Source organism: Puntigrus tetrazona, chromosome 6 (genome assembly GCF_018831695.1).
Source record: "Puntigrus tetrazona isolate hp1 chromosome 6, ASM1883169v1, whole genome shotgun sequence".
Lineage (NCBI taxonomy): Eukaryota > Metazoa > Chordata > Actinopteri > Cypriniformes > Cyprinidae > Puntigrus > Puntigrus tetrazona.
The window spans coordinates 23,532,206-23,558,016 of NC_056704.1; the positions used below are offsets into that span (position 1 = coordinate 23,532,206).

Sequence of the window (25,811 nt, forward strand, 5' to 3'; positions counted from 1 at the left end):
GTCAGCTCTGCACAGGTACCGGGCATTTCTCACAATTCTTAACATGTTAAATTCGCATTAATTCATTTTTTGCTTGCAATAAGAGGTGCATTGTTTGTTTATGATAGTGGAACGGAGTATGAACTTTTTCAAACTAAGCAGCTTTCTGCTGGTAAAATGTTTGGTTTAGGGCAACCTCAATGTAAATACATGATTATTATGCAAAATTTCACTTTAGGAGATTAATATTTAGCCCAAAAATTAAATAATTTACTGAACCTGATGTTCGTCAAAAACCCTGAACACTGTGAATGCACTATGGAAAATATGTAATAACTCATTTAGTGCAATAAAATATATATAATTCAGATCAGTTTTCATAAATTGGTCCAAACAATGCATTAAAAAAACGTATTTGTCGCACAAAGCTATTTAAAGACTTGTGTACGAGTCATATGAGCCATGTTTACTTTTTTTTTTTTTTTTAGGGCCTTCACTTTTAGATAACACTGTGAGTAGATATTCTTGAAAAATTCACCTTTAAAGAAAGAAATTCACAGTCATTTCTAACAACAAAAGGGTGAACAATGGCAGAAAGTACAGGTGCATATTCTCTGTTAGCAAAAATTGAGTAATGTCTCAAATAAGTGTTCGTTCTGATTTTATTTAATTGCCTTGAATCCTACAATCCTTATAATGACTTTTTGAGAAATGTCACAGCATAGTCCTTTTCTGCGAAAAAAGAGCGTTATTATTTTCTCAATTGTTTCATGCCACTTTTGAATGAAAGCAAGCAAAAAAATCATTTTCAAGCCGTGAAATGAAGTGGAAATCAGAATCAAACCGAATTAACTCGGTATACCACAATTGGTTGTTGTTTTTCTTTCCGTTATACTGCTGTTTCCTTTAACCGGCTATTTTCTTTTTCAGCACCGTCCACAAAAACAACCTACGTCAGCTACACCAATCATGCCATATGAGCGCGCATCCTGAAAACGGTTTGGCATGGACCTGGCTGGCTCCGACAAAACAGGATCCAATGACTGAAAACCAAGCATGAGACATCAGTGTTGTTTGTGGACAAGAGGATGGACTCTTGGACTTTTTTTCCTGGATATTTTATAAGAAAGCCTAGCGGCCATCCAAAAAAAAAAAAAAAAAGGAGACAAAGCTGTCATTTACGTGGGCAGCCCATAAAATGAGACACTGGAAAAAGGGTAAGAGAAAAAATACTAAGTTTAAAGAAACAAAACCAATATTGGAGTCGACCATGTTACATGTTATTCTAATTGTAAGTATTTTGTGGTTGTGAAAATTTTTCATTCTTGTCCCACAGTGTCAGACCTGCATTGGAAAATGCGTTTGTCTCTTGTATTGGCTACTCTGGTCTATAACCTCGGGTTGTGAGTGTGCAAATGCCATGGTTGAAGCATGCCGATTAAATTTTTATACAAATAATTTATTTATAATAAAGGAATGTTTTTGAAATGTGGAGGGTTCTTGGGTTATTTTTGGGATGAAACTTGCAATAGGAAATTCACATTGCATGTCTTAAAAATGAAGGATCAAGCGAAGTGACAGAAGGACAATCAAAGAACATTTGAGCGATTTCAACTTTTAAAAGTTATAGAACCTTTTTCGCACTTTAAAGAATCTTTTGTTCAATTAAAAATTCTTAATGAAACCAGCGATGGCGATAACTTTTATTTTTACCAGTGTAGGGCTGTAACTAATGCTTATTTTGATAATCGTTAATCTGTTGATTATCTCTCAGTTATTGTATTAACAATTAAAAAGCTAAATTAAACTTACAGCAACAAATAATTCATAAGTCTTACATTTCAGTCAGCATTGCTGTGTTTAATTTCACTTGATTTTATTCATTTCTTATAGACATCAGAAAACATAAAAAAATCGAATTTGCATTTTCAATATTCGAATCTTGATATAATGTAAATGACAAACGGCAAGGATTTTTATGTCTAATGGCACTTTATCTATTATTTTACTACAAGTTGTGTGTTTCATGGTGTTTTTAATATTATGTGTTGCTATTTAGGATAGATAGACCCAGGTCGTTGCTTTGATTTGTAAAAAAGAGCGCATAAATAAATAATGATAATATAAATAATGTAATGTAAATAATATATTTCTAAATGTTCAGTGCTAGAAAGTAAGCCATGCAAGTCTGAAATGATACGAGGGCTGCAAAATGATAATAGTTTCACAAGCAGCATGTTTAATTCGCTAAAAATAAGCATTTTAAAGACCGAAAAAATGTGTGTCATACATGTATTCTCTGTTCAGGTGAGTCTAGACATTTCCAGGTGAGTCTAGCATATAAAAATGCCAAGCTGGCAAGTTGGTATAATTTATGAGCTGAATCTGAGCAGGTGTACTGTGTTCCAAATATAGCAAACGTCCGTTTTTTTCCAGGCGACACAAAATGTGTTATTTATTGCCATGCTGTAAAGCCTTCCTTGAATCTTAAAGCCTATTTTATTATGTAAGCAGCTCAAGACTGTCCAACTTTCCTTATCCTAGAAGAAGAGGAGTAAGTGTTGCACACAGCATTTTAAAAGCCTTTACTGTCCACATAATTTCTTACACTTCCATCAAAATAACCTTTAACGTCCACTATGCCTCCCTCAATGTATTTTCAAAACATAAATGCAACTCATCTACGCGCCGACTCTGCAGCTGGTTTCTACAAAGGATGTTTCGGATCCAGTCGGATGCCGTTAATTGGCTCTCTGACAGACACAAGATTCCTGCAACTAAACTACTTCCTTGTAACTATGTCTACTAAACCCAATTATCTCTCCTTAGAGCTTTTTCTCACTAATTACTGCCTCTCAGTTGCTATTTAAGACTCATGAGATATGGGGGGGGGGAAGCATTGATAACCAAAATAAACAGGCTGTTAAATATTTCTGGCACTTCAGATGTTTCCACAATGCACAGCTTGGTGGATGGCATCCTTCCTTTTGACAGACACAGCACAACTGGCTGGAGTGCAAGAGTGAAATGGAGAAAAATTGACCCGCGCGTTGACGATGATCAATATTTGCACCGTGAAGAGAGACGGGCGACAGACAACTTATACCTGTGGGAGGAACATCGATATACCGTAGCACTAAAAATGACAACTAAAATGGTTTATAAAGGATCCAAACGGTGTTTTGAGCACTTAAAAGCTTTTATTTATTATAGCTACTACAAAAATTGACTTTGAAATGCAATATTTCCTTTAAGGAGCTCACACTGCATCCTGTAGTAAACACAGCAGTGGAATCACATCTGTATGAAATGTTTATGTGGTGAAAGGTTTGAGTTTTATTAAAATGAACCATTTATTTGAATACTTTAAGACATTCAATGCTGCGAGTTCAAATTTGTGTATAAACATTAAATTAAATATTTTTTATTGAATATCTATATTTCAATCTTTTATTGAGGAAGGTTATATCGCAATAATTATAGTTATCGTTTTGTCGCCCAGCCCGACCTCAAAGTACAGTATATCTACTCCTGCATCCCCTCTTTGAAAACTGACACCCCCCAGGTTAGGAACCACTGCACTAAAGGAACCATCGTTACATACAGAACCCAAGACGTTTCCTTTAAGAGAACGGGTACTGCATCCCCATGATGTCCACTAGAAGACACAGTTTGGGTTTTCCCTCAGGGGGAACTATGGTTGCACGCTAGCAGTGTGACAAGACCCTTATAACATGAGACGAGATTTTTAGACTTGCTTTAAATAAATCATCAATGATAAAATATATAGGGAAAATTTTTATTTCATTGAACAAAAACATTGGGAAAATGTAGGTGCATTTTGTAACCAACTTTATGAAACTTAGCTTCTATTTTAATAAATCACTTGCAACAACATGTGAACGCTGCAAAATAGTTTGCCACAAACTGTTGATAGTTTGCCACCTGTGTTCATTTGTCTATTCTTATTTATATATTCATTCAAACATATTTGTTCATTTATTCGTTTGACAGCCCACTATGTGAGATTGACTGCAATAAGGTACGTTCTTTTCAAGTTATAATCATAGTACACTAATAAATGATTTTTAGAAACAAAAGGTTTCATTTTAATTCATCAAGTTACTTCATGATTCTTTGTGTAATTCTATACATTTTACTAGAAAATTTGTCATGTTATACTCATAGGGAATAATCAATCTGATTATGTCTTAGGACACTTACACAATATACTTACAGGTGCATCAGAGAACGCTGTGAATCCATCGACTTTACTGGGAGTATAGGACGAGAGGATAAATGAAAAAAGCAGAAAAGCTGCTGCCATGAAGTCTGCTTTTTTAACTATGCCAACCCCAATTGATTCACATGCAATGAGGGGAGGCTAATTGATCACAAAATCCGTTTCTTTCAAGCCTGAAAGCGAAGAGTGATTCTGGTAAAGACGTTTTTTTGTTTTTTTAATCTGCAGCCTTTCTATGGGATCAATTTGCCCATTGACCTAGACACAGAAGTCCCAGAAGGCCTTGTCTTTGTGCGGCAACTGTAAGGGCTTTGCTCTGGTGAGGATATCTCATTTGTACAACTTTTCCTTTCTTCCCAAGCAACCTTTCGTTTAAATTTATTCAGATCTATACTCTATGAAGTAATGCTTTATTCAGCAATAATTAGCTACTGCTGTGCTGCTTTTTTTGAGCTCATAATTACATTAAGTATAGACCTTATAGACAACTTGCTGTTTCAATTTACCACTTACAGAGTGTTCTGCCACAATTTTATCAAATAGTGCAGACAGCAAACAAAACGCAGTTACGCATCATCAATATTTGGACTGAACGGCCATCAGCTCAGGAAGAAAGACATTTTTCATATTTTTTTCACTTTGTACAACCGTGTATAGCAGCAGAACTAATGATCTCTGAAAAGACTTAAAATCACACTGTCAAATTTATCAACAGATTCTATCACAAAAAGCTAAATATATTATATATACAGAATGCTTTTTGGTGGTTGCAAAGAGAACAAATTGAACTTGAAACAGCTTAAAAAAAAAGAGTGCAGCAGTAGGGCTCCACATCACAGTACCACATCACTCCAAAATCACAGTAATTTTCCTCAGAGAAATAGATTTTTATTTTTTTTTATGCTACTATATACGTTTACAAACCTTTCAAAACTGACCTACTGTGAGCCCTGATATTCAGTGGTAAGTGTTTCTGATTTTAGTTCAAGAAGACTGTTTTTAAGTGAGTTTCAGTTGGAATTAAAAGAGAATTTCCAACATGGAATAGAAATTGCAAGTGTCCTGTTCAATTTACAGTCAATGCCGCAGCTGTCGTTGCCAGAAAACATTTACTGTAAATATGCAATGTCAGACATTACGAGATGGAACATTGTGTGCCTGTACGTTTTACAGCATATAACCGTAGATTTCATTAAGCCATGGTAGGTTAATATAACATATACATTAATAATACCAATGGCAAAATACAGTAGAATGCCATGTGACGAATCATAAGAAAAAGTGCACGTGGACACAGAGGAAGATAAATATTAGGATAACACACAATGCTGAAATAATGCAATCAAATTGAAAATATACCACAAAACAAGTGGAGTGTCTTTTACTGTTTTTTTAAAGCAAATTACTGTATAATTATAAATGTATAGTTTTACCATGTACGGTAAGCTTTTTTCTTTCTTTACTGTAATTATATCTAAATATTTTGTTACACACTTCAAATATTTTTGTATACTAAATAAAATCACCAGATAAGTAATGATTAATGGTGTACATACTTAATTCGTCATAAAAAGCACTACTTCACATAGCTCTATATCATAGCTTCTAATTTTGGTTGGTTTGGTTCATGCCTACATTTAAAAAAAATATATAAAAAAATAAATATCACGTTAAAGTTTTTAAATGAAAAGACTGGGAAAATACTTCCGGGGGCAAGGCCACTAAGTGGATGGCCACTGTTGTTAGATCTTGAGCAATATTGCTCAACCTTTGCAGTACAGGCTTCCATCAAAACAAAAATGAGAGGGTGCATTTGTCTTTATTTCAAAATAACCTTTCCTGTTGTGGTTACATGACCCTGAATATCTTTCTGAAGTTTCCGAACCAAATCTCTTTATATCACATCACCTTCGCTGACTCCATTAGCGGATTTTGCATTGAATTTTAAATGTGTCAGCACGTCTCTTTAGGGTCAGATCTACCGATTTCAGAGTCAGATTTCACCAAAGTTTACAGATATTTCTGTAATTGCAGTTTAGCAAAAATAAACCTTTTGAAAACAAAAACAATAGAATGAGGAGGTCTGCAAAATCTGATACATAAAACTTTAATTCTAACCTTGAGAACCGTTTCTCATTCAGCTCTGGGTCTTTCACCAAAGCAGCACCACTCAAGTTCTGTAACCTTTGAGTAGTTGAATAGTTGTAGTTTTTAAAACATATCTTTTAAAAAGGCTTATTTGTGACTTTAAGAAATATGCTCTTGTGATAGTCCACAATTTCAAGTTTTTTAATTATTTATACAATGGCAAGATCGTTTGTAAAATGGAACCTTGACAAGATGGAAATAAATAGATCTAAAATATCTAAAGTTTAACATTGCATGCATGATGGTGTCAGTTTGACAATCAATTTGATCATTTCTAACCAATTCTATGTTAATATTTTTATTACTTAGATGTATATGTATTTATTATGACTTCAGGGTGTATATTTAAGAGGAAAGCAAATCCTCTACCAATTAGTTTTTGTTTGTACTATTGGTTTTCTGTTGGATGATATCACTGAGACTCTTTATTTCTTTCAGAATATTATTATAAGAGATTCAATTAAATTCCAAATATTACAAAGAAAATTTGATTTGAATATTTCACACTAATACACATAAGCATGCATCATTTTGCTAATTGTACTTGTGTTTCCAACCATATTAGTGTCATTTTTTTGTAGGATGATATTACTGAGATACTGAGATTACTGATAAAAATAATCAGAATATGAGAATCATTTTTCAGAATATTACTAACGGCAAATAGATGGAAAATAATGTGGGGGACTGGGGAATTGAATGAAATTATAAATATTGCAAAGAAAATATGCCTTATATGAATATTCTAAATTTAACAGAGAAAAAAAAAAAAAAGAAATGCCAGCAAATGTTTCTTACTAAATTGCTAGTTTTAGAACATTGAACACAAATAATTTATTACATAATAAATAGTTCTATTTAATAATAAATATAATATTACACCTCAGAGAAAAAAATACTTGATACTCTTTATTCACGAGCTCCAATGTGAAGTGAACTTTTCTGCCTTTGACAGACAGAATGTTCGTTAATTTTGTACGTAATAATGTTCGCTCACTTCTGTCACATCGTTTAGAACATTGTGTTTGATGTTTGAAGTGCCAAACATGTCCTGAGGTGTGTGCGCTCATAAATATAATATTGCGAAAATGATTACTTTTATGCTCCCTAGGGAAAACACTTTTAGACTTCTAAAGGTTGCTAACAATTTTTGAGGTCGCTGTAATTAATTGAAGGTTGTTTAGTTCTACAGACATGCCTTCAGTCCGTAATTTGTAATGAGCTAAAGGTTACGGGGTGAAATGCTATGCTATAATGTAGTGCATACGTAGTGTAGTTTTATGTAGAAAAGACATAATGTTAGGACACATGTCAGCAAGCTTCCGCTTTACAACATAAATTAAACTCTTGAGTGCACGCAATCCTATTAACGTAAGTGCGCACAATGAATTTTACAGCTGAATAACATTCACTGTGATTGACTTTAAATGCTTCCTAGGAGAAAAAAAAAATGTTAGTCTGTTCATGAATGCATTATTCTTTCTTCGGTGGTGGAGAATGCACGGCACTAACACATATACACGTACAAGTTTTTTGTCGTATTGCAATATGCGTGTTTATGCAGGATCCAGTTTTAACAATATATTGTAGACGTGATGGTATGTATAAAGAAAGTGACATGTCAGCAACATCTCCACCCCCCATCCCCATGACTGTCTCACAACAGCCTGCCACATGTCTACTACAGCCAACGGTTTCTTGTCACCATCCAGCCATGTGATACAATACTTGAAGACAGATAGCTCCTTTGAGGTTTTTGTGGCCATAGAGAATAGTACCAGACATATGGAAGCCCAAATACTGCTTGTCTGCTCTGGATACACTAGAGGTCCTTCCATCTATTAAGAATCTGCTTAGCTCTTATATACAATAGACTGTATGCCGTGCATGCTTGTGTGTATATATATATATATATATATAAATATATATATATTGAGAGAGAGAGAGAGAGAGAGAGAGAGAGAGAGAGAGAGAGATGTGTGTTTGTCTTCACGCTATAATTTGACATTGACAAAATAGGATCTGTGGCTGTAGTCCAAAAATGTGTGCTCTGCATGCCTAGATAGTATTTTAAGGCATCCTAGGTGCAAAAATGTTTCAAAGTTTCATATTGGGCGGCACTGCATGATTTATTTTACAGTTATGGCAAAATGACAAAATGCATTATGATGAGCTCAGTGAAAAGTCCTCGATGGCAGACACGATTTAGAAAAAAATTGATTATCTTAAATTGTATTTAATGCTAACAAGTATTAAAAAAAATTAAGTAAAAGTTTTATTGTATTGTTCTTGTTTCATGGCATAAACGTACACGGGTGACATAAAATACGTACCAACAAGGACATATCACTGCAGTTTCCAAAGAATGAGGTATATATTTTTATGAGACTAGGTTGTCACGCCAGACTAAGAGGATTCAAGTGCGGTTAAAGACAGAGTTTATTGACAAAGAATAATATGGCAGTTCTCAGGAAGTAAATAGTCTCAGTGTAGAAAATCCAGGAACAGCAAAGGGAATCCACAAGGACCTAGTTCACGTCGTCCTCTCAGTGAAATGGAACTAAAACCAGAGAAAAGACGGCCACGAGTCCGGAGAATCAGTCAGCTGAACGGGATACGACACAGGAGGAACTGACAAAAGATTAAGACCAAACGCACAATAAATAGTGCTTATTAGTGTCTAATTATGATCTTAGCATCGTGCTAAGCTAAAGTCCAAGGGAATTAACTGTATATTGGCAGGTGGGAAGGACGAGCTAGCATTTCCAGTTGTGTTTCCCAAAGGGTTTTGAATGAAAGTGACCCAATGATGGGTTGCCAATTTTTTCCATTGTGAGCCGTATATCATCATTATGCTTAGGGGACGTGGTCTACACTTTCACCTGGGCCATATATTTTGGTACTCAAAGTCTCAAAGAATTCCTGTCAAGGCCTGAAGATACTAATTGGACCATAAGTCACTGATGTAGGGCACGGAGTGTCATGCACCCCATATGGTCTGACTGTGAACTGAGCTGTAGAAGCTGTAGATGTGATTTTTGTTGATCTAATTACCTCAAATGCTTATGTGAATGATTTTTTTCAGATCTGGATGGAAATGACACATTTTTGAGTTATATATATAAACAATTTCAGTAGAAAATAATTTGAAATTGAGAGATCGTGATAGCAAAAGAACAAAATGTAGGTGTGGTTCTAAACATCGGTTGGATTTTGAGATTAGAGCTTGCAACCAAAAGTTTAGGGTGGACTAAATGAGTGCAGATATCCCTGGGTCACCTGTCACTTTATGGAAAAGAGCAGCGTGAACATTTTGCTAAACCTCCTGTCTTCCATATTGTTTTTCCATCTCCTGTAATCCAATATGTCTTCTGTATTGGTTTAGAATGATGTGACTCTAAGTATATGACAGAATTTTCATTTTGGCCATATCCTCACGTCTCTATACATTTCTCCAACTGAGTTATGTTTAAGTGAATATGTTTATGATCTACAAGATGCAAACAATACACAGAGAAACACACAGGCTATATTGTCTTCCCTGTTTGAGTTAGGACTGCAATTATCCCTGTGTTGTCCCCGCAGACTGACAGTAAAGGCGGCCTGGAGTGAACTGTCTATGCTTGAATTAATGATTCTCAATGCGGTGTCATGGCTAGATATCAGTTTTTCAGCTTTATCTTAGTCCTAAAGAAATGTCCTTTGAAATTCCGGCTCACTTTGGAATGCTGATGTGTTACGACTTTAAAAACTTTTTAAACTTTAGTTTTTGAATTTCGAAGGTGCCAAATAATGGGCGTTTATCAGTTTCCCAACATGCACGCGCACTCGCTAATCTCAAATAGCCATGACAAAATGAACCTTGCAGTTTTGGAATCTAGACTGCCGCACGGCACAGATTCAAGGCCGGAAGAATTTGTTTCCACAAATTTCCCAACATCGCTGTAAAGCAGGCACCACGTTGTCCCCCTGGAGCAGTCTAGGGTTAAGTGGCTTGCACAAGCACGCAACGGTTATAGGTTATGTATCCCCTCCCCCCACCTAATGGGACTGAAATGTTCAACCTTTTGCTCGCCCACTAATCTATACTATTTGTTCCATGAAAATCATTAGTTTTCTCATTTAGAGCTGCACAAACACAAAAGTAGATTTTTTCTTTTTCGGCTGTAATTATAGATTTCCCGCTGTTTTCTTTCTTAGTAATATACACGGGGAGTAAACTTGGCTTCGGTATTTCCATGCAAATTAAGTATGGATAAATACAGTATACAAAAAGATAAATTCATTCTTACAAGTTCAAGAATGATTGCTCCCTCAAATCACTGTGTAATGAGGCATGTCAAGAAAATAGCCACCTAGTGTGCTATTGGAAGTGTAATTTCTGTGATTTTTTGGACAGTTCTAATCGTTATGTTACTGTTGCTGTTTGTGTTTTGACTTGGAAATGAGCAAATGGGTCATTCCAAATGTCTGCTGCATTTTATATCCCAATGAGGCAACACTGAATATTTTACATAAAATGTTAATTAGTTTTAATGCCACATGGTTGAATATATGTAAATATATGTAGCCCATTAGCACAAATTCATAATGATTGGAAATTAAGAATTAAAACAAAAGATTTGACAGATATATTCTCATGTCCTCAATCCCACGTCCCCTATGTTTCTCAACTTCACTTTGAAATATAGGTTATATATTTATTGCAATTATTTGCCTTTATTATGATAGGACGGATGAGAATTGACAGGAAGTGAGGGGGTGAGATCGGGTAGGTCCTCAAGTCGGACCGACTTAAATTAGCATTTTGAATGTTAGTAAATACATAATATATTGTGATACTTATATTTTGTAAATATGTAAAAAGGTTAAATTAGTTTATGTCTCTCAAACTCCAGTTTCTCCAAGTTGTTGCTACTATCCTTTTAAAACCTATGCTCTAAATCACATGGCTTGCTAGAAGTTACATCATTTTCTTAGAAGGAAAGCAACTCCAAGAACAAAGTAGGCTTATCAGTCGTAAACTTGTATCTCTTTTGCTCAGTTTTCAACCCGTTTCATTAATTTATACTAGACACGAAAATCCTGGTTTATTTCTTTTTTTATACATAAGGCATCTATCAAAAGTATTCCTAATCTTCTGCTGAGATGTTGTTCTTTAATAGCTGGTAATGGGCTCCGTTAGCTTAAAACACTCAATCTGTTATGGTCCACCCTGTTACACATTGCAATAAAAAAAAAACACACACATTGTGTAACAGGGTGGACAAATATCTACACGTGTGAAATATTCAGGTCATACTAGCATGAGGTTGGCCTGTGTGTGCATATTGTTATTTTATACATTTATCAAACCGGTAAAATATCATTTAAAATACTTTTTGTATAACCTAAACTATATTTTGTAGTGTTTCGGTCTATGTTTCTGACTGGAGAAGGTCGCCTCAAACCACAAGAGCTATTTAAACCTAAAGTGACTCTCTGCATCATTAAACATTCTTTTTTCTTCTGCGTTTAACCCCATGATTATCCAAAACTCCACCTGTCGGTGCACCTATTGCGAGAAACACAATGGCCAGCATGCAGACATTTAGTCAGCATCTACGGGTTTCTTTTACATGTCAGAATGAGGCAAAACAACAACATGTTTGCCTAAGATGGCATTGTGCTTTATGCCATTCAATATTTGACACCATTTGAAATTTCTGATTCATTACCTCTAGTCTAATCTATTGAAGGTTTGTGACTTGAGATGCCAGGTTGTCGAGTTTCTTGGTGGCCTGTCAATTTCAGCGATGAAAATGTCCATCAAATGGGAATTGCTATTGATGTAAATCCTTCAGCCTGTGTAACGCAGTAAGCATCTGTTTGTAATTTTCAATTCTTGAAATGTAAAAACCAATTTTCCAATCTGACAGTTTGGAGGTTTTATCAATTTTGTCGGCGTAAAGAAAATCCCTGATGTCCTACAAATGCTAATTCAGAATCAAAATAAATCAAACATAGCGCGCCGAACAGGTGGCGTGGTCGTACTTCATTGGCGTTTGCAGTGCGTTTAACTTAAGCAACTTCGTTGAGCAAACTTCCAAATAAGGCCTTACCAATGAAAAAAATAGCAACCAAATGTGACTTGCTTCATCGTTTTGAAGCGAATTTTGAATTTTAAAGAATAAATAAAAAAAAAAAGTCTCCTTATTGTTAATAAATAAATGGTGGCTGTACTAAATTAGTGATATGACCAAAACTTTGCTGAAAAAACTCTACTTCATGCTTTCTGTAGTCTGATTGCTAAATGATACATTTTTAGCAAATAAATTATACTTTCAAATTAATTTCTAATGTCTTTCTGTTGTGAATTGTTTGATTTTGATAAAGCAAACAAAAGAGTATTTTTTTATTGATATTATAAATATTTAGTTTTTAGTTTTTTTTTTTTAATAATGTTAAAATGTAAACATCAAATAAGATACTACATGCCATTAGGAACATTTATTTTTTCACCTCCCAGTCAACATTGTATTACACTGCATCATATGTTTTAACCCCAACAATAAAAGCAGTAACACTTTAGAATAGGTAATACTTGTTAACTATTAACTACTTTTTCTGTAAATAAATTCTTTAATTTGAGTAAGGTAGTCTTTAAATTTAGGTATTAGGTAGGATTAGGGATGTAAAATAAGGTCATGTGAAATATAGGCGTTAATATGTGCTTAATTAGCACTAATAAATGACTAATAGTCTAGCAATATGCATGCTAATAAGCAATTTGAAATAATTTTAAACATGCACTAAACTTGCATTGCTCCTAGAAAGTAACTTGTAAGTGTTGTTATCATTTATATTGCTTTAATTTATATTGGTCAGCAGCAAAAACGTTAGTTAAAAAAAAGGAGATTACAACATTTTTGTATCATACTCTTAATGTGCATTACACTATTTTGCTAATTTGCACTGTTTTTATTTATATTAATTAACACTGAATCTGTTTTCGTGCAAGTGAGATGAGTAAATGTAACTAGCGATCCATCACACAAGATTCAAACAGCATGAAAAAAATATCGCTTGCATTTTATAATAACATAATTGCATAATGCATAGTTTCTCATTCAGTGCATTGCCTTTCAAGAGGGCTGAGACCGTGACATCCACAAGCTGCTGACCAGGCCTTCATCGATTCTGACAGGTCTGTGAGGAAAATGCTATCTCAAGATCACGCCAGGGGGATGGCTAGATAATTTATTGATTAAGGTGACCTTGGTCACAACCTCTTGAAAGTGCATGTGTTGTTACAAAACAAGCCACGGCTGTATCGATCCGATCGGGGCTGGGGAGTTTCCTCTCAGAGATTTGCGAAAGATAGCCAGTCCATGAAAAGAAAGTGCAAACAACTGGCTTGAAGTTAATTACTTTCTGCAAGGTGATAATTGAGACAAGGACTGAAATAACCAAACCATGTGCTGAATTAAGATAACGGTTTGTATTCAGATCAGCCTGTTTGTGCCAAGGGACTCATTTTTTAATTGGATGAATGTACTAGTCCTAAAGTGATGGGACAATCACTTGACCACTAACGATCCGTTACTAAAGATTACTAAACGCTATGAAATGAACTGTTCACTAGAATCACTGCGTGTGCAAAGTGATCTCATGAGTGATCGACTATATTTGTATATAGCGCATGTATGCGAATGTGTGAAAGTATACCATAGAACAATTTGAAAAGACATTTACAGCATGTTGACTCACTGAAAGATGATTGAGGTTTTTGTAGAACGTCAGGAGTCATTTGAGGCTTAAAGAGACATCTGAGAGCCAAAACATCATTTAGACACTCACCTGGATCTGGATTACCTGAAGAGGCTCCAAATCCTGCTGTTGAGCAAAATCGTCAAGGACAAGATGGATAAACAAACCACTTCAGGGAACCGAGTGTCCCATGTGAGAGAGTCCCACAGTGTTCTCTTCTTCAAAGTGCGAGTCTGCAGTCGGTGTCGCTTTATAATCTGAAACGACTTGAGAGGAACTTAAGCAACAGCAATCGGATTTCATACATCTAGTTTACATTTTAGGCCAAATACTCAATCGGGCTACTTTGGCCATTTTCGTTGCACGAATGAAAATTGTTTCGAATTAAGTTAAAGCAGAATTAACGTGCCTTTGAAAAACACCGTGATGTTTCGTTCATGACATGAATCAGCTTTTTGAGCGTGTCAGTTGAACGAATAATTTGTAATTACTCATTTACTGATTGAATCAGAACCAGCGGTTCGAGTTCGTCATTTGTTGCCACCTACTGGCAATCAATGTCATAAATCAAATATTGCAGCCAATTAAAAGTGCTACTTGCTTACCTCCATGTTCTTCCAACCCCATAAAAGCTCTGTTAGCCGCGATACAGCGATGCATTGTTTTCTCTCAAACCAAAGAGTAAACGCTCATAGAAAACGTGACCTTGTTTTGCGACTCACACAGAACAGCATACGTAATCGATTTTGCACTGAATTGATAAAGTCAATATTTTTGTTTTCTTTGTATACAGAAAGTATTCTCGTCACTTTATAACGTTGCATTGAACCACTGACAACAGATGAAATATTCTGATGATGTCTTTTAAACTTTTCTGATCCTTGACAGTGTTCGTTACTTGGCAGTCAACGGGACCGTCACAGGCCTCCTGGTTTTCATCCAAAATATCTTAAAGACGATTAAAGCTTTTACGGGTTTGGAACGACACGAGGGTAAGTGAGGGTACATTTTCATTTTGCGGTGGAGTAACCCTTTCATTTATTTTCAAGATCTGAGGCAAACAATGTTTACCTTTGCCTTTAGTATGTCTTTAAGGTCACACAGAATGGTATTCAACTCTCATCAATAAAGCACATAATCACCTCATATTTTGAACTTGCATACCTTTTATCATATATTACAGCACTGTGGTACTCACGTGGACGTGTGTCAAAAAACTGAGGGAAGAAAGTGTTGAATAAAGCCCTAACTCTTTAAAAACAGTTTAATAGGCCTAAATTACTGTTATATATTTGACATCTGCACTTTTGTTTGCTGTCAGATTTTCAGTGTTATTAACTTTTCAATAAGGAGTAACTACAGGCATAAAGAGCAGGCTATAACACTTCTATCTAGGCTCACATTGGCCCATCTATTTTGAAATTGGCAAGGTTTCTAGTCAACATCCTTCTGGACGCCAGATCAAAGTACATCACATGAAAGCGCTGATTACAGTTGAGGTCACCATGAAATACAGCATGAATTAAGCAGTGCTAATTCCCCTCATACACTGGGGACAAAATAGTCTAGAAACTATTTTTACTCAATAATTGCTGCATTTCACAAATAGTTAATAACACGCTGAATTAAATGTGGAATTTGGAAAAACTGAAGTAGATTTTTATTGTAAAACATACTCCAGTAATCCTTGTTTTATTTAGCACCTTGAAAAATATTTTTATATACATTATATGTGTACATTTACACGTATACACCTAATAGAAATTAAATGTTTTTGCACTTAAATGACATCTGCTGAATTTATGAAATTATTATTATGGTAACACTTTACAATAAAGTGTCATTTGTTAACTGAACAAAAAATTAGCAATGCATTTATGAAATGATCTATTCATCTTTGTTAATGTTAGTTGATGAAAATACAGTTGTTCATTGTTTATTCATGTTAGTTCACAATGCATTCACTAACGTTAACAAACACAACGTGTGATTTTAATAATGCTGAAATTAACGTTAAGATTAATAAATGCTGTAGAAGTATTGTTCATTCTTAGTTAATGTTTACTAATCTTGTTAACTAATAAACCATATTGTTACCATTAATACTTAATATATTTTTGCATAAATATTTTGGGTATTTTTATTAGTAAAATAAATAAATAAATTATATATATATATATATATTTTTTTTTTTTTTTTTTTTTTTACAGAAATGTTTGTTTATGCATTGCAGTATATGGCTTTATTTGTGCAGTGTAACTGTTATTCAGCAATATTTCAAAGTGTTCCCTTAAGAGTCCTTTTCAAGACTCACTTTCTTTGCACTTTGGTTTCAGGCTCTACCTTGTGCTCTGAAAAATGCAGAAAAGCACACTGTCTTCTCTTCCTTTAGCTGTATGCAGCCCAATGCACATGGCATTTTGGTTGGAACAGAATAGTTGTCCCCTGTGTCTATTGGAAACAGTGAGGTGATATGAATAACAAAGCAGCACAGATAGCTTTTTATCTCCTGCTGTGCGACGTGCAGACCGGGAGATCAGGATTATATCATAACTGTGGGCCATAGCTGCTGAGTTTGCACAATCCTATAAGAAGTTTGTTTTAGTCTACTATTACCAGCTACCTCCTTAAAATCACGAGCTTAGTTCCTGAACCTAATGAGATGCCTCTGTAGGCAGCATTTTGACACAAAGGCTGTTTCAAAGGTGGGCGACTTAATTATCCTACCTCCTAAGATACCTTATAACAGCTACATTTAAGGCAGCTCACTTGTATTCTTTGTGAAGAAGGTAATCCCAGCATGCACTGTGATGAACTGGCAATAGGTCCAGAATAGAAAATTAGCTGAATAATCAAAATACAGTATATAGTTAATGAATACCGTATAATATGAACTGCATATAGTTTTTTTTAATAGTAGGCATTATATGCAATGAGGCAAAGCAAGTATTGATACGCATTATATGCAATGAGGCTATCCAAGTATCATTATGGAAATTAAAATTACATTACAATTACATTTTTCTTACAAAGAATTATAAAAAAAATAATTTCACGCGCGGATACGTGTGGTTCCTGCCTCTGTCTGTGGATTCAAAATACTTTTAATTGTGAGCTTTCAGTTTTTGTGCCTTCATTGCAACCGTGACAATAATATACCCAACTATATTATATAGTATGCTATAATATACCAAAAATGTATTTTTCCTACATCAGTAGCACAGTGTACTCTGTTCTTTACTTGTTAGTGAACTTGACTGGGTCCACTTTTCTTGTTCAGTCCCACTGACAGCATACTTCTTGATTGCCTTACCTCTATTTTCAGTCAGTAGAGTTTCTTTTAATCAAAGTGCAAGTCTCACTACGTTTGGGGAGGTTTTGAACTGAAGGAGGTTGGACATAAAAGCACCCTGCTGGAGGACGAAATGAACACTCAGCCTTTGAAGACCCTATAGATGTAATGACTAATACCAGCTCCCTGCTAGGATAAGATCAGCAGAGGTAGAAATATTAGCATGTTCATTTTCTTTTTAATTCGGTGACATATTTGCTTCAGCTTCACATCTGAGGTGTTTGTGTCCTGCTTTGATGTGTATAAACACACTACTGATCCATAAATGGAAAAGCAGGAGGCTTTGGATATGCAATCTAGGTTATGCATAAGAAGCTGATGCAGCAAGTGGACCTGGTTTATGGTAGAACTAGGTCATTTTTCACTTTCCTCCGCTTTCAAACTGTTTTGAATGGCTTCGGTTTAGCTTTCTTTTAAATTTGGGAGATCGGGACCTCTTTTGTTGGAGACTCACACATTTTCAGTTGGAATTATTTTCATGGCAGATGCTGGGTTTGTATGTGGTCCATTGCTGTGATGATTATTTCAAGAGGTTGCATAAGACATAAAGCCAAGAAGTGCCAATGAGAACTGAATGCCAATGATCATGTACTGAAAAGACAAATAGATTTGGTGGTTCGTTGGAGCCTTTGTACTTTTTTTCCCACAATTTAATCAAGGTGCCTTTTTAAAAAGATATTTTGGCTTGTTTTTTTAATGGTTAATGGAAAAATATATTTTTTGAAGCCAGATGGTGAAGTTACAAGCAGTAGGGAACAACAGTGCCACGCTAACTACTTAGTCCTAGAAGCATTGGAAATTTTTGTCTTTTTTGACCTCTCATGTTCTGTTGCGGACGTGTTGAGGATCTTCTTTTCTTTGAACCAAACCCATCTTGTCCAAGTCAAAAATAACCAGCAAACAAAAATGGCTTAGAAATGTCTTATTATGCAATATTAGTTTTTTTATGAACGTTTTGTCGTTCTTTTTGAAATTGATATGATTTTGTTCTGATATGAAATTCCTAGATGATTTGAGCGTATGCACTACAAAACTATTCACAAATAATGTATTTGCTCAAAAACAATGGTGAATAAATTGATATTAATGACCAATCAATTCCAAAAGGTATTTTTAATCGCGATTACATCCAAAATAAATGTTTTCATTTACATAACATATGTGTGTGTACTGTGTATATTTATTATGTGTATATATATATATATATATACACACACACATACATACATAGTTAGGAAAAAATATGTTACATTTATATAATAAATAGGATTTATATGAATATGCATATATACTTATAAATACATGATGTTTAGCTATAAACAAATTTCGGGAGGAGCACGCACTGATAATTAACGCGGCTGGCTTCTCGTTTCCTAATCACGCAATTATCCAACCAGAGCAAGAGAAGCCTACTATAAATTCGCACAAGCTTCTTACCTCGATATCTCGTTTCCGAGCATGGTATCCAGCATGTCCGAACAAGACCAATCGCCAGAAACCCACGAAATCGAGGACACCGAGCCCTCCACGACTCCGCTGAGCAAGCACGCTAACGCCCCGCCCGAACTTCAAACGAGCGCGCGGCTTCGCCAGAGGCAGAAAACTAACGCGAGTGACTATCCTTTCGCCAACGCGATTAAGATCACGTTCGCCTCCACCTGCCAGACGTCCTCAAGCTTCCCAGCTTCTCCCTACCGTGCAGCCTTTTCTTCCGCTCCATCCGCAACAAAATGGACAATTCCGGCTTTGCGTCAAGCACTCGCAAACGCGAACATTCCGTTCTCCCGCCGCGCTAACAAAGCCGAGCTTCTCTCGCTGTACTCGACTTATCAAACAGGCGCAGCTTTGCCAAACATTTCTCCTCCAGCCAAAAGAAAGGAAACAACTAGAAGAAGCCGTAATTCTCCCAGGGGAAGACCCGAGAAGTCAGCATCTGCACCGTATTAAGCCTCCGCCCACCAGGAGGCGGCAGAAGGCTTCCAGCTACTGCTAGCAAAGCCCAGGACCCAAACACCAGCAGCTCTTCCTCCAGTTTCCAGCAAACAACCCACGCAGCAAGCACCACGGCTCCAGCCCCACAAGCCATCAGCCTAGCCTGTACCCACTCTGTTCATTGGATCAGTTGAACCCACACCAACAGTACTCTGCCCAAGTCTCTCCCGACCATGCCTGGCAACCAGCCCCCAATCCACTGTCCGTTATTTACCAGCCTCAAGTTTCTCCTATTCCTCCAGGACCTAACTCGTCCATTTCTGTTCCCACAGCCCAGCCAGCCATAGGTGCCAGCACAGGCACACAGATGCCTCCACTGACGATCCCAGCCGTACCACCTCCTATTCCTCCTCCTCCCCTATTTTTCTGCTACCAGTCTGAACCCAGGTTCAAGACCCCCACCATCTTCACACACCTATTCTTCTTTACCTCCCTATCTTTTCCACTCTTTTCCCCTAGATCCCCTGCCATAGCCGCCGTGAGCCCCAACCCACCCCACAAGTAGCTCCCATGAGTTACCCCCCCGCCAACTCTCCCATCGCCCACCACCCTTTCTCAGTATCCACTGCTAACCCTCTTCCTATGCCCTCAAATGCCGCCGCACCGGACCCCACCCCCGTCCCCAATTCCATCAAAGCACAGATCCTTGCAGAAATCCAGGATGCTGGCACCAGAAGCGGAACCCTATGCAACCCAGGTGCTTCTCTTTTCACAACTAATATTCCAGCGAACCATCCTTAAGGTCCCTCCTCAAGCCTCCTCGACTCAATCCTACAAGCAGTTTCTCACAGAACCCTGCAATCTTACCTGACCGCTTGGAAATGCTTTAAATCTTTCCAGGCAAGGTATAACCTCCAATTCCCTGATTTTTCCCTGCTATCCATCACTTCTTTCATCTCCTTTCTTAACACCTCAAAAAACCTGCAAGTCAGTTCTATTAAGGGCTACTTGAGTGGTATCCAGTTTTTCCATAAACTCATCCACGGCATCGCCTCACCTCAAATAACCAATGCTCAGACTTCACTTTTAATCAAGGGCATCCAAAGAAGGCATCCTCCCGATCCGACTCAAGGATGCCCATCACCCTCGAAATTCTCTCAAAATGCATATCCACCCTCCGCAGAGGCTACTCTTCTATCCATACTGCTCGCACTCTCGATGCAATGTTCATTCTGGCCTTTTTCGGTTTCCTCAGATGTTCAGAATTTACAGTCAACTCCAGATTCGACCCAAATATTCACCCCACTATTTCCGACCTATCTATCAGAGACCACGAAACCGTATCCTTTTTCATCAAACAAAGTAAAACGGACCAGACCAAAAATGGGCATTTCATATATATTTTTAACCTCCAAACTCCTACTTTTCCCCTTCAAACACTTCTAGCTTTCCTCCAATACAGGAAATCCCAAACTAAAACTCCACTCGACCCTCTGTTCACAGATGATTCCAACCACCCCGTATCTCGATTCTGGTTCCAAAAGCACCTCAAATCAGTCCTATCTTACTCCGGAATCCCATCAAAAAATTTCTCCACACATTCCTTCAGAATAGGGCAGCCACCACTGCAGCAGAGAAAGGTCTCTCCCAACAGCAAATCCAAACCCTCGGCCGCTGGTCTTCTAACGCATACAAAAGCTACATTCGTTCAGACCAGTCACTCATCAAAAAAGCCCTCCAGACCCTAACCAGTCCCAACAGAACTCCAAACCTACCACCCCCGCAGGGGATCACCCAAGGCACGTCATCACTCCTTCTACAACGGCCAGCTCTCGCTGTATACGACCAAATACAAAATCCGCCACCGCAGCGGCCACACCAAGCAGGAACATCGCACCCACCGCCCTGGACGGCTCCCGCTATAAACAGCCATATTCAAAATCTGCCACCACAGTGGACATACCAAGCAGGAACATTGCACCCACCGCCCTGGTCAGCTCCGCTATAGACGTCAGATACAAAATCTGCCACAGGAGTGGCAATGCCAAGCAGGAGCATCGCATCCACCGCCGTGGACCGCTCCGCAGCAAACGACCATATACAAAATTCGCCACTGCAGTGGCCAGCTCAAGCAGGAGCATCGCACCCACCGCCATGGACCACTCCCGCTATAGACGTTCGTATACAAAATCTGCCACAGGAGTGGCAATGCCAAGCAGGAGCATCGCATCCACCGCCGTGGACCGCTCCCGCAGCAAATGACCATATACAAAATTCGCCACTGCAGTGGCCAGCTCAAGCAGGAGCATCGCACCCACCGCCATGGACCACTCCCGCCGTAGATGACCCTATACAAACCTGCCACCGCAGTGGCCAACACAAGCAGGAGCACTGCACCCACCGCCGTGGACCGCTCCCGCCGTAGATGCTAATACACTCCCACCGCCTTAACAGCGGACCACTCTAGCTAGAGTACTGCACCCACCGCCATGGACCGCTCCCGCTGTTCACGACAGTATACAAAACCTGCCACCGCAGTGGCCAACACAGGCTGGAGCATTGCACCCACCGTCGTGGACCGCTCCGTTGTAGATCATGGTATACAAACCTGCCACCGCAGTGGCCAACACAGGCAGGAGCATTGCACCCACCGCCGTGGACCGCTCCCGCCGTACACAATAGCACACAAAACCTGCCACCACAGTGGCCAACACAGACAGGAGCATTGCACCCACCGCCGTGGACCGCTCCCGCTGTACACGTCAATATACAAACCCGCCACCGCAGTGGCCAACACAGGCAGGAGCATTGCACCCACTGCCGTGGACTGCTCCCGCTGTAGAGATGACGGTATACAAAACCTGCCACCGCAGTGGCCAACACAGGCAGGAGCATTGCACCCACCGCCGTGGACCGCTCCCGCCGTAGATGACGGCATACAAAACGCCGCCACCGTAGTGGCCAACACAGGCAGGAGCATTGCACCCACTGCTGTGGACCGCTCCCGCCGTAGATGATGGTATACAAACCCGCCACCGCAGTGGCCAACACAGGCAGGAGCATTGCACCCACCGCCGTGGACCGCTCCCGCCGTAGATGACGGTATACAAACTTGCCACCGCAGTGGCCAACGCAGGCAGGAGCATTGCACCCACCGCCGTGGTCCACTCCCGCCAGAGACGCACACTTGCACCCACTGCTTCTAGCAGCAGACCGCAAAGCCGGAGCTCTGCACCCACCGCCGTGGGCAGCTCCCGCCAGAGACGGTCATTCACACAAGCTGCTATTACAGTGGACTGCTCTAAGCCGGAGCCCTGCACCCACCGCCGTGGACCGCTCCCGCTAGAGACGCACACTCGCACCCACTGCTTCTAGCAGCAGACCGCAAAAGTCGGAGCTTTGCACCCACCGCCGTGGACAGCTCCCGCCAGCGACGGTCGTTCACACATGCTGCTATTACAGTGGACTGCTCTAAGCGGAGCTCTGCACCCACCGCCGTGGACCGCTCCGCTAGAGACGCACACTCGCACCCACTGCTTTTAGCAGCAGACCGCAAAGCCGGGCTTTGCACCCACCGCCGTGGACAGCTCCGCCAGCGACGGTCGTTCACACATGCTGTTATTACAGTGGACTGCTCTAGCCGGAGTACTGCACCCACCGCCGTGGACCACTCCCACTAGACGCGCCACGCACCCACTGCCTTCAGCAGCAGACTGCAAGCAGGAGCATTGCACCCACCGCCGTGGACCGCTCCGCTGTACATGACAAACATACAAACCCGCCACCGCTGCGGCCAACACAGGCAGGAGCATTGCACCCACCGCCGTGGACCGCTCCCGCCGTATACGACAATATACAAACCCGCCACCGCGGTGGGCAAACAGGTAGTAGGAGCATTGCACCCACCGTGCGTGGACGCTCCGCTGTACCGCGACAATATACAAACCCGCCACCGCAGTGGCCAACACAGGCAGGAGCATTGCACCCACCGCTGTGGACCGCTCCCACTGTAAATGACATTATACAAAACCTGCCACCGCAGTGGCCAACACAGGCAGGAGCATTGCACCCACCGCCGTGGACCGCTCCCGCCGTAGATGATGGTATACAAAACCCGCCACCGCAGTGGCCAACACAGGCAGGAGCATTGCACCCACCGCCGTGGACCGCTCCCGCCGTAGATGATGGTATACAAAACTTGCCACCGCAGTGGCCAACACAGGCAGGAGCATTGCACCCACCGCCGTGGACCGCTCCGCCAGAGGCGCACACTCGCACCCACTGCTTCTAGCAGCAGACCGCAAAGCCGGAGCTTTGCACCCACCGTGCGTGGACAGCTCCGCCAGCGACGGTCGTTCACACATGCTGCTATTACAGTGGACTGCTCTAAGCCGAACATTGCACCCACCGCCGTGGACCGCTCCCGCTAGAGGCGCTCACTCGCACCACTGCTTCTAGCAGCAGACCGCAAAAGTCGGAGCTTTGCACCCACCGCCGTGGACAGCTCCCCGCCAGCGACGGTCGTTCACACATGCTGCTATTACAGTGGACCGCTCTAAGCTGGAGCATTGCACCCACCGCCGTGGACCGCTCCCGCTAGAGACGCGCACATTCGCACCCACTGCTTTAGCAGCAGACCGCAAAAGCGGAGCTCTGCACCCACCGCCGTGGACAGCTCCGCCAGAGACGGTCGTTCACACATGCTGCCATTACAGTGGACCGCTCTAAGCGGAGCACAGCACCCACCGCCGTGGACCGCTCCGCAAGAGACGCTCACATGCACCCACTGCTTTTAGCAGCAGACCGCAAAAAGCCGGAGCTCTGCACCCACCGCCGTGGACAGCTCCTGCCAGAGACGGTCGTTCACATATGCTGCTATTACAGTGGACCGCTCAGCCGGAGCCCTGCACCCACCGCCGTGGACCGCTCCTGTAAGAGGCGCTCACTTGCACCCACTGCCTTTAGCAGCAGACCACAAAAGCCGGAGCTTTGCACCCACCGCCGTGGACAGCTCCGCCGGAGACGGTCGTTCACACATGCTGCTAATACAGTGGACCGCTCTAGCCGGAGTACTGCACCCACCGCCGTGGACCACTCCCGCTAGAGACGCCACAACATTTTCATGCCCACTCTCCTACACCTACATAATATCATCCTAATACCATTCCAATTTCAACTAACATATCCATGCTCTTCCTCCTTTCTAGCTAAGCCAGTAGCTTTTTTGGGGTCGCTACACGTGTTTTCGGCTGCTGTCTTAATTGGCTTTTTGGGGGGCACTCAGGGATCGGGTCGGACACCGAGTCCTGTCCGCTTTCACGGACAAGAGGAAAAACTCTGGACTCGGTAGTCCACCTAGTTCCGAGCCCTCTCCTGACAGCTCGCCAAACACGCTTACTTTTTACCGTTACTATGATTAATTATACGTAAGTGCGAACTCGTGAAATGATGTTTAGCTATAAACAAATTTCGGGAGGAGCACGCACTGATAATTAACGCGGCTGGCTTCTCGTTTCCTAATCACGCAATTATCCAACCAGAGCAAGAGAAGCCTACTATAAATTCGCACAAGCTTCTTACCTCGATATCTCGTTTCCGAGCATCCCTCCACCACCCCAATCTCCATTCCTCCTAGTTCTACTACTCCCTCTCGGGGCACTCAGGGATCGGGTCGGACACGAGTCCTGTCCGCTTTCACGGACAAGAGGAAAAACTCTGGACTCGGTAGTCCACCTAGTTCCGAGCCCTCTCCCTGACAGCTCGCCAAACACGCTTACTTTTTACCGTTACTATGATTAATTATACGTAAGTGCGAACTCGTGAAATATACATATTTTAAATAAATATATGATGCATGTGTGTGTCTTTACATATGAATAATAAATATACACAGTACATACACATATATTATGCAAGCAAAAACTTCTCAAGCTCAAGGATTTTCAGCGCAGTAAACGTGTTAAACGTGATTGTATAATAGCAGACCCTAAACAAGCTACATGGTTTGTGCTATCTCAAAGGTGTGGGCAAAAATGTAATGCTTTAAAGTAAGAGATTTGTTCAAATCCCCAATCCCAAGTGTGCTTGCCTTAGCAAAAACCACTCACGAGCAAAGCAAGTGTACTTCCTGGCAGACAGTTCGTGATATACCACATAAATACGTAAAATGAAAGATCATGACATACGGATGTGGCATGATAAGACCATCTTGTCCTTATGTCCCTAATTAGAGCATTAAATAAAACGGCTCATCTAAACGCATCTGTCACCATCCAATCACTAGTGATTACACAAAGCCAAGTTCAGATAAGCGCAAAGCAACAGTTCGAAACGTTTCCCTTGAGGTGTTCCTTTCAGCGGAGAACTGATTGCTGATCTATACTGCTGTACGGTGCATTAGTGCATGCT

The 25,811-nt window shown here is 40.1% G+C and overlaps 1 pseudogene; it reads right to left on the reverse strand.

Annotated features, from left to right (window-relative positions):
- Positions 1 to 25,811, reverse strand: part of LOC122347532 — a 663,620-nt pseudogene that overhangs the window by 397,525 nt on the left and 240,284 nt on the right.